The sequence below is a fragment of the Ictalurus punctatus genome, chromosome 14 (assembly GCF_001660625.3).
Source record: "Ictalurus punctatus breed USDA103 chromosome 14, Coco_2.0, whole genome shotgun sequence".
In the NCBI taxonomy this organism is placed as follows: domain Eukaryota; kingdom Metazoa; phylum Chordata; class Actinopteri; order Siluriformes; family Ictaluridae; genus Ictalurus; species Ictalurus punctatus.
This window is the reverse complement of record NC_030429.2, coordinates 5361263-5374019: the sequence shown is the minus strand read 5'-3', so window position 1 is coordinate 5374019 and position 12757 is coordinate 5361263. Positions and strand designations below refer to the sequence as shown.

General features: G+C 41.0%; 8 non-coding genes across 8 annotated transcripts; all 8 read left to right on the top strand.

Annotated features, from left to right (window-relative positions):
• Positions 1–5827: 5827 nt before the first annotated feature.
• On the top strand, positions 5828–5968 carry LOC124628923 (U4 spliceosomal RNA). The gene has a single exon (XR_006983692.1). It is a non-coding gene; the product is annotated as a U4 spliceosomal RNA (small nuclear RNA).
• A 798-nt stretch (positions 5969–6766) lies between these two features.
• LOC128635025 (U4 spliceosomal RNA) lies at positions 6767–6907 on the top strand. Its single transcript, XR_008397939.1, has one exon. It is a non-coding gene; the product is annotated as a U4 spliceosomal RNA (small nuclear RNA).
• A 798-nt stretch (positions 6908–7705) lies between these two features.
• On the top strand, positions 7706–7846 carry LOC128635037 (U4 spliceosomal RNA). Its single transcript, XR_008397951.1, has one exon. It is a non-coding gene; the product is annotated as a U4 spliceosomal RNA (small nuclear RNA).
• Positions 7847–8644: 798 nt separating this feature from the next.
• LOC128635043 (U4 spliceosomal RNA) lies at positions 8645–8785 on the top strand. The gene has a single exon (XR_008397957.1). It is a non-coding gene; the product is annotated as a U4 spliceosomal RNA (small nuclear RNA).
• Positions 8786–9582: 797 nt separating this feature from the next.
• LOC128635024 (U4 spliceosomal RNA) lies at positions 9583–9723 on the top strand. Its single transcript, XR_008397938.1, has one exon. It is a non-coding gene; the product is annotated as a U4 spliceosomal RNA (small nuclear RNA).
• Positions 9724–10521: 798 nt separating this feature from the next.
• LOC128635041 (U4 spliceosomal RNA) lies at positions 10522–10662 on the top strand. Its single transcript, XR_008397955.1, has one exon. It is a non-coding gene; the product is annotated as a U4 spliceosomal RNA (small nuclear RNA).
• A 798-nt stretch (positions 10663–11460) lies between these two features.
• Positions 11461–11601, top strand: LOC128635023 (U4 spliceosomal RNA). The gene has a single exon (XR_008397937.1). It is a non-coding gene; the product is annotated as a U4 spliceosomal RNA (small nuclear RNA).
• A 798-nt stretch (positions 11602–12399) lies between these two features.
• On the top strand, positions 12400–12540 carry LOC128635036 (U4 spliceosomal RNA). The gene has a single exon (XR_008397950.1). It is a non-coding gene; the product is annotated as a U4 spliceosomal RNA (small nuclear RNA).
• Positions 12541–12757: the final 217 nt, after the last annotated feature.

The window sequence follows — 12757 nt, the reverse complement described above, 5'->3', positions numbered from 1 at the left end:
GGGGCCCCATTTGAGCCCTTAGAGTCAGCCCCTGAGAAGCTTCTGACTCTAAAGATAGCTCTTCTGCTGGCCCTGACATCTCTCCAGCGAGTAGGAGATCTACAAGCTCTCTCTGTTGCCCCTTCCTGACTTGACTTTGCCCTTGGATTAGCCAAGGCCTTCCTGTCTCCTAAGGTGCTTACATCGGCTGCCCACCCTGTGGTGTTGCAGTGCAGGCTTTCTGCCCTCCTCCATTCCCCACACTGGAAGAAGAGAGAATGCACCTGCTGTGTCCAGTAAGAGCTCTCTGTACTTACGTCCACCACTCCGGCCAGTGGTGTAAGTCGGAGCAGCTGCTGGTCTGCTTTGGCGGCGACAGTAGAGGGGATGCTGTGTCAAAGCAGCACATCTCTAATTGGATAGTGGAAGCAATCTCTATTGCTTATGAGGCGTGCGGTCTCGCTACACCTCTGGGCATAAGGGCCATTAGGGCAGTCGCCTCCGTGAAGGCTTTGTCCAAAGGGGTATCCTTACAGGATGTGTGTGCTGCTGCAGGGTGGTCTACGCCACACACATTAATTCGTTATTACAGCCTGGATTTTCATTCCACCCCAGGATCAAGTGTCTTGCAGTGACCCTCTGGCTTGGCTCTTTTTGAACAGGCCCTACCCTAGGGTATTCTCATTCTCATCTTCGCTTCAGATAATAGAGGCTGATGGCGCAGTTCACAGGTGCCATATTTATATCACGCGACGAGCTTAATTGCCATCCCCCATAGTGTTATGCTAAACCCAACGTCTCATTCCCTTCTCAGGGAACAGGGTTACATGCGTAAGCCAGACGTTCTCTTCCTGTGTTTTTCCTTGGTCCAGTCTGAAAAAATCAAAAACCCACATAAAATTATCCATCCATCCATTTTTTGTACCACTTATCCTACACAGGGTCGCAGGTAGCCTGGAGCCTATCCCAGGGAACTTGGGGCACAGGGTGGCGGACACCCTGGACCATTCACACACTACAGATAATTTGGAAATGCCAGTTAGCCTACAACGCATGTCTTTGGACTGGGTGAGGAAACCGAGTACCAGTAGGTGAATTGGCTACACTAAATTGCCCCTAGATGTGAATGTGGATGTGCATGGTGCCCTGTGATGAACTGGCATGTATGGACTGTCCCACCTCCTGCCCAGTGTTCCCGGGATATGCTTCGGATCCACCACAGCCTTGGCCAGAATAAAATGGTTACGGAAGATGAATGAAAATGAATGAATGAAGTTCTTGATTAATTTTTATCATGTGTATATCTACTAAACTAAACTATCCAGGAGGAGGATATTTGTTTATTGTGGATTAAATATGCCAGTAATAACAGGAAATGGCCTACATGAAAGTAAATGAAGGAGTAAGTAAATGTCATTTGGAAATGCCCTAACATAGGTTGAATGGAGGTGCCCTCCCATGCAAAGTAAATTAAATAAGGCTTACCAGGAAGGAAAGTACCTGTTTGGCGAGACTCACCTGCTCGACGTAGTTGTGTTTACTGTAACAGACCGTAGTTATGTTTACTGCTCCTCCTTCTCTTAATCCAGCTTGCATACCCAGGCTGTGTGTGAGTCAGTAGTTGTTACAAAACTAGATGCTTTTTATTACACCCACAAATGTAAACAAGGTTCACAGGGTTTAAAATGATAAAGAAGCCAAACAGGAGTAACATGACCACTTTATCATTACTACACATTGTGATTCGTTTGCATGATATATAAGAACAAGTCATACATAACTTAAATGACAAGACCAGAATGTAAACTGTTGGGTGAAAATAATTGAAATATCTTCAGGGAAGAGAAAATATTTCTGTCAGAATGTGTGAGAATGAACAAGTTGATAGCTTTGTTTTCTCTCAAATGCTGTATGCAGGGTTCAAGAGGTGTTTATTGTGTGCAATGCAAGATTTCATTTAGCACAGTTAAGGAGTCTTTTGATTGATTTTGATTGTCACATGTACATTACAGCACAGTCAAATTATTTTCTGCGCATATCCCAGCTTGTTAGGAAGTTGGGGTCAGAGCACAGAACACAGACCACAGTGTCAGCCATGATATAATGATTATAGCACCCCTGGAGCAGAGAGGGTTAACTCAAGGGCCCAACAGAGGGAGACCCAGAGCCTTAACCGTTGACCTCCAGTGCCCAGAGCAAATGCTTGTTAGTTTTTTGTACCTTTAGTTTGTGGAACATTATTAAGGCACATAATTTGACCTTAAGGATCAATGTTTTACCTTTGAGGATAAATTAACAATGTTTGTTCGTTGAGGAACAAAATGTACAGACTTATTTTCTTTGATAGTATTTTATACATTTTAATTAAAATGTCAAAAAGCTCATAATGCCAAGTTGTGTAGACTGTAGTGTGTGAGACAGGTATGAATAGACCTATATTAAGCCTTGGTCAGAGCCTTTCAGAACAACGCAGCATTTCAAACTGTGACACTGTGGCATTTAATGCTTAGTGGAATGCACTGAGCCCCCATTTTGGCCAGCCACGCCCCTGTTGATGGAGCCTCTGTGGGGCAACGTCCTCTAAGTTCGAGGTTCATGCGTGGTGTCAGGCGGCTGAGGCCCATCTGCAGGCCACGCATACCTTCCTGGGACCTTTCTGTGGTCCTGGAAGGTCTGTCAGGGGCCCCATTTGAGCCCTTAGAGTCAGTCATCTCTAATTGGATAGTGGAAGCAATCTCTATTGCTTATGAGGCGTGCGGTCTCGCTACACCTCTAGGCATAAGGGCTCATTCAACTAGGGCAGTCGCCTCCGTGAAGGCTTTGTCCAAAGGGGTATCCTTACAGGATGTGTGTGCTGCTGCAGGGTGGTCTACGCCACACACATTAATTCGTTATTACAGCCTGGATTTTCATTCCACCCCGGGATCAAGTGTCTTGCAGTGACCCTCTGGCTTGGCTCTTTTTTGCCATATTTATATCACGCGACGCGTTTAATTGCCATCCCCCATAGTGTTATGCTAAACCCAACGTCTCGTTCCCTTCTCAGGGAACAGGGTTACATGCGTAAGCCAGACGTTCTCTTCCTGTGTTTTTCCTTGGTCCAGTCTGAAAAAATCAAAAACCCACATAAAATTATCCATCCATCCATTTTTTGTACCACTTATCCTACACAGGGTCGCAGGTAGCCTGGAGCCTATCCCAGGGAACTTGGGGCACAGGGTGGCGGACACCCTGGACCATTCACACACTACAGATAATTTGGAAATGCCAGTTAGCCTACAACGCATGTCTTTGGACTGGGTGAGGAAACTGGAGTACCAGTAGGTGAATTGGTTACACTAAATTGCCCCTAGATGTGAATGTGGATGTGCATGGTGCCCTGTGATGAACTGGCATGTATGGACTGTTCCACCTCCTGCCCAGTGTTCCCGGGATATGCTCCGGATCCACCACAGCCTTGGGCAGAATAAAATGGTTACGGAAGATGAATGAAAATGAATGAATGAAGTTCTTGATTAATTTTTATCATGTGTATATCTACTAAACTAAACTAACATTTTTAAAAAGTGCCTGTAGTTCAATGATGCTAAACATGAACAAACCTGGCTTCTGTATCAGATCTTCTGTTGTGGTTTATCGCAACATACTGTATGCATTTAATGCAAATGTTTTAGCTGAAGGCAGCTGGCTCATCAGAGTAGAGACTAGCTACAGGGCTAGAGACAATGGCTCAGAAAGGGGAGAGTTTTCACAGACTTTTATACATTTAAAAAAATTAGCTCTCTGGTCTGACTAGTGATCTGACGATATGACAAAAAAACAACTGCCGTATCTAAAATGACTAGGTTGCTGAATTTCCTCTAGTTAGTCAATACAATAATCCTCAATTTACTGATCAGAAAGATGCAATGAACAAGATAGATGAGAGAAGCAAAAATCCAGTTTATTGTTAAAAAAAACAATATGAGATCCCCCCGTGAGACGTCCCAAAAGTGATCTGAATCTAAGCACGGATTCAATGCCCTATTTATACAGTCTTATCTTTAGGTTACGCCCAATTATCTCATTCTTTTGGAATCCCAATATGCTTTATTAATGCCTTTTTTCTGATTCCCCTTAAAACAACTTATTGGATTTTAAAATACCATTAGAACGAGCTTTCCTTATTCTGAAATCCCCTTAAAACACATTTTCAGCCATTAGATATCCCCTTATCTTCATGTTTTTCTTTTGGGTATTTTAAACATTTTCCAAGGCCCTTACTGCCATTCCCATTTCCGGTAATCGAGCTGTGCGCATCTCGTCACCCATTGAAATGAACAATTTGGATATATCACTTCTTCATTATGGGTGAGATATATTTGTATTATTGCTTAATCTTACACATACTTCTTCTCTAATTCTGTTTGTTTATGGGTTTTTTTTTTTTGGTGTTTCTTAGACATTCTGTGAGTATATGTGTGTGTGTTTCTCTTGACATTTTTGTGAGTGTGTGTGTGTGTGTTTTCTCAAAACATCGTACGAGTGTGTTTTTTCCAATTTTATGCTTTTTCCATGTCATGTATTGATACCTTTTCCCTACGTTCTTTGCATGTGCTTGTACATGTATTTATGTGAATATATTTTAAGTGTTACCACTACTGCTTTATCAAATTTCAGTCCTTTCTCTCTGATCTCTGTCCAGCTGATCAAGGCCCACCTGCATCTGGACTTTCTCTCTCTCAGCTGCTCAATCTCACAGGCCTGGGTGAATATATACGTCATCAACTGGCTTTTTTGGCCATCAATGTTACAGCTCTGCTGGAACGTCTCTACTCCTCACCTCTACCCAACGGGTTTTCTTATTCTCCCGCTTATCGTATCATTCCATCTTATGTTCATGCTTCCACTCAAACTGAAGCTCAACTTCTTCCCATAACTTCTGTGGAGGGCCCATTTATTCATTACACTGATGATGATAGTAGCTTTGCTACAAACACATCATATGAACTTTAACCTACAAATTATTCTACTACAAGACCTATTCCCTCCCCAGAATATGTGTATGATAGTGATTCTCAATAAACTACATATTCTGCTACCCTCATGTTTTCCTGTGTCTAAATTTATTTATTAAGCAACCTAGAAAAGACATGTCTGTGCAGCTGTGCAAAGAGGGGCCCCTTGACGAAGCTTATAACACACACACGCACACACACACACACACTTAAGGCCTCATGCAAGATGGGCTATCGCTCATCTGCGACAGTAAATTTTGTTAGGAAAACATGTTAGATGGCCTCGGACACAAACTGAGGAAAAAGTAGCCAAGGAACTCATACACATAGATACAAAATCTACTGAGCCCTTATTGGCAAACGTTACTTCTTTGCAGAATATGGTTTCATGTGGGCTTTTGGGGGGAAAAGTGTCCGGTTATTAACTAAAAAAGGACACTATATGTAATATGTAAACACCCTGTAATCAGAAATTTTTCGTTATTTAGAAGGAGACTTGTACACTGCGCTGATTGTGGAGACGTGTTTTACTTCAAGGTTTTCTGTGTTGTTTAAGACCAGTATGGGAATGAATTTTAACAGATTTCATCTACATGTCGCATTTGTTATGGCCCGACTGTTCGATTCAATACTTTTATTTCCAGCCTGTTTAATTTCCTTTTGCTTTCTAGAAATCTTTGTGTTGGGAAGTTCTTGAACATGTTTTTCTCAATCGAAATGATGACAGAAGCTTCGTTCGTGCTGTTACATCAGTGATTGGCATACTGTCACCCGAGTAACGTTGTTGGACTTACCATCCCGGATGGATCACTTTCTGAATGTACCCCTATGGCGTTGTAGCCGCGCTGTTTATTCTTGCGCAGAGGCAATATTGTAGTTTATGAGGTTAATCCGAGGCGCGATCATTGCTGGTTGAAAGCTTTACCCAATACCCCGCCTGGATGACTTGAAAAATAGTCAGCTGTGGCAATTTTTGATGGTTTCTGACGAGACCTTTAAAATGATACCAAAAGTAGATTGTGCTTTTGACTTTTTGCACTTGTGGACGTGAGTTCGGATGGTCTAATATTTGTCGTTTAGAAAGAGCGTTTATGTCGTACTTTATTGTGTCTTTAGATGTTTGCGATGTTGTAGTGGTAGTATTTAGCTTTTAATTTTTTGTTTCGTTAACTTGAAACGATTCCGTTGCTGTTTTAGTGTAAAACAGCCTGCCATGGCATATTGAGATTATTTCTAAAGGGAATTTAACTAGTGATTAAAGCACCTGGTTTTAGACATCTTCCTGTGGTGTTTGACTCCGCCCCTTTTGGTTCCTACACTAGCAATGGAAGGTTTTTGCTGATACTGTCTTGGCTTATGTACCTAATGCGACTCGGTTGCAAAATTCTTGAAAAACACCCTGTAATCAGAAATTTTTCGTTATTTAGATAGAGACTTGTACACTGCGCTGATTGTGGAGACGTGTTTTACTTCAAGGTTTTCTGTGTTGTTTAAGACCAGTATGGGAATGAATTTTAACAGATTTCATCTACATGTCGCATTTGTTATGGCCCGACTGTTCGATTCAATACTTTTATTTCCAGCCTGTTTAATTTCCTTTTGCTTTCTAGAAATCTTTGTGTTGGGAAGTTCTTGAACATGTTTTTCTCAATCGAAATGATGACAGAAGCTTCGTTCGTGCTGTTACATCAGTGATTGGCATACTGTCACCCGAGTAACGTTGTTGGACTTACCATCCCGGATGGATCACTTTCTGAATGTACCCCTATGGCGTTGTAGCCGCGCTGTTTATTCTTGCGCAGAGGCAATATTGTAGCTTATGAGGTTAATCCGAGGCGCGATCATTGCTGGTTGAAAACTTTACCCAATACCCCGCCTGGATGACTTGAAAAATAGTCAGCTGTGGCAATTTTTGATGGTTTCTGACGAGACCTTTAAAATGGTACCAAAAGTAGATTGTGCTTTTGACTTTTTGCACTTGTGGACGTGAGTTCGGTCGGTCTAATATTTGTCGTTTAGAAAGAGCGTTTATGTCGTACTTTATTGTGTCTTTAGATGTTTGCGATGTTGTAGTGGTAGTATTTAGCTTTTAATTTTTTGTTTCGTTAACTTGAAACGGTTCCGTTGCTGTTTTAGTGTAAAACAGCCTGCCATGGCATATTGAGATTATTTCTAAAGGGAATTTAACTAGTGATTAAAGCACCTGGTTTTAGACATCTTCCTGTGGTGTTTGACTCCGCCCCTTTTGGTTCCTACACTAGCAATGGAAGGTTTTTGCTGATACTGTCTTGGCTTATGTACCTAATGCGACTCGGTTGCAAAATTCTTGAAAAACACCCTGTAATCAGAAATTTTTCGTTATTTAGAAGGAGACTTGTACACTGCGCTGATTGTGGAGACGTGTTTTACTTCAAGGTTTTCTGTGTTGTTTAAGACCAGTATTGGAATGAATTTTAACAGATTTCATCTACATGTCGCATTTGTTATGGCCCGACTGTTCGATTCAATACTTTTATTTCCAGCCTGTTTAATTTCCTTTTGCTTTCTAGAAATCTTTGTGTTGGGAAGTTCTTGAACATGTTTTTCTCAATCGAAATGATGACAGAAGCTTCGTTCGTGCTGTTACATCAGTGATTGGCATACTGTCACCCGAGTAACGTTGTTGGACTTACCATCCCGGATGGATCACTTTCTGAATGTACCCCTATGGCGTTGTAGCCGCGCTGTTTATTCTTGCGCAGAGGCAATATTGTAGCTTATGAGGTTAATCCGAGGCGCGATCATTGCTGGTTGAAAACTTTACCCAATACCCCGCCTGGATGACTTGAAAAATAGTCAGCTGTGGCAACTTTTGATGGTTTCTGACGAGACCTTTAAAATGGTACCAAAAGTAGATTGTGCTTTTGACTTTTTGCACTTGTGGACGTGAGTTCGGTCGGTCTAATATTTGTCGTTTAGAAAGAGCGTTTATGTCGTACTTTATTGTGTCTTTAGATGTTTGCGATGTTGTAGTGGTAGTATTTAGCTTTTAATTTTTTGTTTCGTTAACTTGAAACTGTTCCGTTGCTGTTTTAGTGTAAAACAGCCTGCCATGGCATATTGAGATTATTTCTAAAGGGAATTTAACTAGTGATTAAAGCACCTGGTTTTAGACATCTTCCTGTGGTGTTTGACTCCGCCCCTTTTGGTTCCTACACTAGCAATGGAAGGTTTTTGCTGATACTGTCTTGGCTTATGTACCTAATGCGACTCGGTTGCAAAATTCTTGAAAAACACCCTGTAATCAGAAATTTGTCGTTATTTAGAAGGAGACTTGTACACTGCGCTGATTGTGGAGACGTGTTTTACTTCAAGGTTTTCTGTGTTGTTTAAGACCAGTATGGGAATGAATTTTAACAGATTTCATCTACATGTCGCATTTGTTATGGCCCGACTGTTCGATTCAATACTTTTTTTAACAGCCTGTTTAATTTCCTTTTGCTTTCTAGAAATCTTTGTGTTGGGAAGTTCTTGAACATGTTTTTCTCAATCGAAATGATGACAGAAGCTTCGTTCGTGCTGTTACATCAGTGATTGGCATACTGTCACCCGAGTAACGTTGTTGGACTTACCATCCCGGATGGATCACTTTCTGAATGTACCCCTATGGCGTTGTAGCCGCGCTGTTTATTCTTGCGCAGAGGCAATATTGTATCTTATGAGGTTAATCCGAGGCGCGATCATTGCTGGTTGAAAACTTTACCCAATGCCCCGCCTGGATGACTTGAAAAATAGTCAGCTGTGGCAATTTTTGATCGTTTCTGACGAGACCTTTAAAATGGTACCAAAAGTAGATTGTGCTTTTGACTTTTTTCACTTGTGGACGTGAGTTCGGTCGGTCTAATATTTGTCGTTTAGAAAGAGCGTTTATGTCGTACTTTATTGTGTCTTTAGATGTTTGCGATGTTGTAGTGGTAGTATTTAGCTTTTAATTTTTTGTTTCGTTAACTTGAAACGGTTCCGTTGCTGTTTTAGTGTAAAACAGCCTGCCATGGCATATTGAGATTATTTCTAAAGGGAATTTAACTAGTGATTAAAGCACCTGGTTTTAGACATCTTCCTGTGGTGTTTGACTCCGCCCCTTTTGGTTCCTACACTAGCAATGGAAGGTTTTTGCTGATACTGTCTTGGCTTATGTACCTAATGCGACTCGGTTGCAAAATTCTTGAAAAACACCCTGTAATCAGAAATTTTTCGTTATTTAGAAGGAGACTTGTACACTGCGCTGATTGTGGAGACGTGTTTTACTTCAAGGTTTTCTGTGTTGTTTAAGACCAGTATGGGAATGAATTTTAACAGATTTCATCTACATGTCGCATTTGTTATGGCCCGACTGTTCGATTCAATACTTTTTTTCCAGCCTGTTTAATTTCCTTTTGCTTTCTAGAAATCTTTGTGTTGGGAAGTTCTTGAACATGTTTTTCTCAATCGAAATGATGACAGAAGCTTCGTTCGTGCTGTTACATCAGTGATTGGCATACTGTCACCCGAGTAACGTTGTTGGACTTACCATCCCGGATGGATCACTTTCTGAATGTACCCCTATGGCGTTGTAGCCGCGCTGTTTATTCTTGCGCAGAGGCAATATTGTAGCTTATGAGGTTAATCCGAGGCGCGATCATTGCTGGTTGAAAACTTTACCCAATACCCCGCCTGGATGACTTGAAAAATAGTCAGCTGTGGCAATTTTTGATGGTTTCTGACGAGACCTTTAAAATGGTACCAAAAGTAGATTGTGCTTTTGACTTTTTGCACTTGTGGACGTGAGTTCGGTCGGTCTAATATTTGTCGTTTAGAAAGAGCGTTTATGTCGTACTTTATTGTGTCTTTAGATGTTTGCGATGTTGTAGTGGTAGTATTTAGCTTTTAATTTTTTGTTTCGTTAACTTGAAACGGTTCCGTTGCTGTTTTAGTGTAAAACAGCCTGCCATGGCATATTGAGATTATTTCTAAAGGGAATTTAACTAGTGATTAAAGCACCTGGTTTTAGACATCTTCCTGTGGTGTTTGACTCCGCCCCTTTTGGTTCCTACACTAGCAATGGAAGGTTTTTGCTGATACTGTCTTGGCTTATGTACCTAATGCGACTCGGTTGCAAAATTCTTGAAAAACACCCTGTAATCAGAAATTTTTCGTTATTTAGAAGGAGACTTGTACACTGCGCTGATTGTGGAGACGTGTTTTACTTCAAGGTTTTCTGTGTTGTTTAAGACCAGTATGGGAATGAATTTTAACAGATTTCATCTACATGTCGCATTTGTTATGGCCCGACTGTTCGATTCAATACTTTTATTTCCAGCCTGTTTAATTTCCTTTTGCTTTCTAGAAATCTTTGTGTTGGGAAGTTCTTGAACATGTTTTTCTCAATCGAAATGATGACAGAAGCTTCGTTCGTGCTGTTACATCAGTGATTGGCATACTGTCACCCGAGTAACGTTGTTGGACTTACCATCCCGGATGGATCACTTTCTGAATGTACCCCTATGGCGTTGTAGCCGCGCTGTTTATTCTTGCGCAGAGGCAATATTGTAGCTTATGAGATTAATCCGAGGCGCGATCATTGCTGGTTGAAAACTTTACCCAATACCCCGCCTGGATGACTTGAAAAATAGTCAGCTGTGGCAATTTTTGATGGTTTCTGACGAGACCTTTAAAATGGTACCAAAAGTAGATTGTGCTTTTGACTTTTTGCACTTGTGGACGTGAGTTCGGTCGGTCTAATATTTGTCGTTTAGAAAGAGCGTTTATGTCGTACTTTATTGTGTCTTTAGATGTTTGCGATGTTGTAGTGGTAGTATTTAGCTTTTAATTTTTTGTTTCGTTAACTTGAAACGGTTCCGTTGCTGTTTTAGTGTAAAACAGCCTGCCATGGCATATTGAGATTATTTCTAAAGGGAATTTAACTAGTGATTAAAGCACCTGGTTTTAGACATCTTCCTGTGGTGTTTGACTCCGCCCCTTTTGGTTCCTACACTAGCAATGGAAGGTTTTTGCTGATACTGTCTTGGCTTATGTACCTAATGCGACTCGGTTGCAAAATTCTTGAAAAACACCCTGTAATCAGAAATTTTTCGTTATTTAGATAGAGACTTGTACACTGCGCTGATTGTGGAGACGTGTTTTACTTCAAGGTTTTCTGTGTTGTTTAAGACCAGTATGGGAATGAATTTTAACAGATTTCATCTACATGTCGCATTTGTTATGGCCCGACTGTTCGATTCAATACTTTTATTTCCAGCCTGTTTAATTTCCTTTTGCTTTCTAGAAATCTTTGTGTTGGGAAGTTCTTGAACATGTTTTTCTCAATCGAAATGATGACAGAAGCTTCGTTCGTGCTGTTACATCAGTGATTGGCATACTGTCACCCGAGTAACGTTGTTGGACTTACCATCCCGGATGGATCACTTTCTGAATGTACCCCTATGGCGTTGTAGCCGCGCTGTTTATTCTTGCGCAGAGGCAATATTGTAGCTTATGAGGTTAATCCGAGGCGCGATCATTGCTGGTTGAAAACTTTACCCAATACCCCGCCTGGATGACTTGAAAAATAGTCAGCTGTGGCAATTTTTGATGGTTTCTGACGAGACCTTTAAAATGGTACCAAAAGTAGATTGTGCTTTTGACTTTTTGCACTTGTGGACGTGAGTTCGGTCGGTCTAATATTTGTCGTTTAGAAAGAGCGTTTATGTCGTACTTTATTGTGTCTTTAGATGTTTGCGATGTTGTAGTGGTAGTATTTAGCTTTTAATTTTTTGTTTCGTTAACTTGAAACGGTTCCGTTGCTGTTTTAGTGTAAAACAGCCTGCCATGGCATATTGAGATTATTTCTAAAGGGAATTTAACTAGTGATTAAAGCACCTGGTTTTAGACATCTTCCTGTGGTGTTTGACTCCGCCCCTTTTGGTTCCTACACTAGCAATGGAAGGTTTTTGCTGATACTGTCTTGGCTTATGTACCTAATGCGACTCGGTTGCAAAATTCTTGAAAAACACCCTGTAATCAGAAATTTTTCGTTATTTAGAAGGAGACTTGTACACTGCGCTGATTGTGGAGACGTGTTTTACTTCAAGGTTTTCTGTGTTGTTTAAGACCAGTATTGGAATGAATTTTAACAGATTTCATCTACATGTCGCATTTGTTATGGCCCGACTGTTCGATTCAATACTTTTATTTCCAGCCTGTTTAATTTCCTTTTGCTTTCTAGAAATCTTTGTGTTGGGAAGTTCTTGAACATGTTTTTCTCAATCGAAATGATGACAGAAGCTTCGTTCGTGCTGTTACATCAGTGATTGGCATACTGTCACCCGAGTAACGTTGTTGGACTTACCATCCCGGATGGATCACTTTCTGAATGTACCCCTATGGCGTTGTAGCCGCGCTGTTTATTCTTGCGCAGAGGCAATATTGTAGCTTATGAGGTTAATCCGAGGCGCGATCATTGCTGGTTGAAAACTTTACCCAATACCCCGCCTGGATGACTTGAAAAATAGTCAGCTGTGGCAACTTTTGATGGTTTCTGACGAGACCTTTAAAATGGTACCAAAAGTAGATTGTGCTTTTGACTTTTTGCACTTGTGGACGTGAGTTCGGTCGGTCTAATATTTGTCGTTTAGAAAGAGCGTTTATGTCGTACTTTATTGTGTCTTTAGATGTTTGCGATGTTGTAGTGGTAGTATTTAGCTTTTAATTTTTTGTTTCGTTAACTTGAAACTGTTCCGTTGCTGTTTTAGTGTAAAACAGCC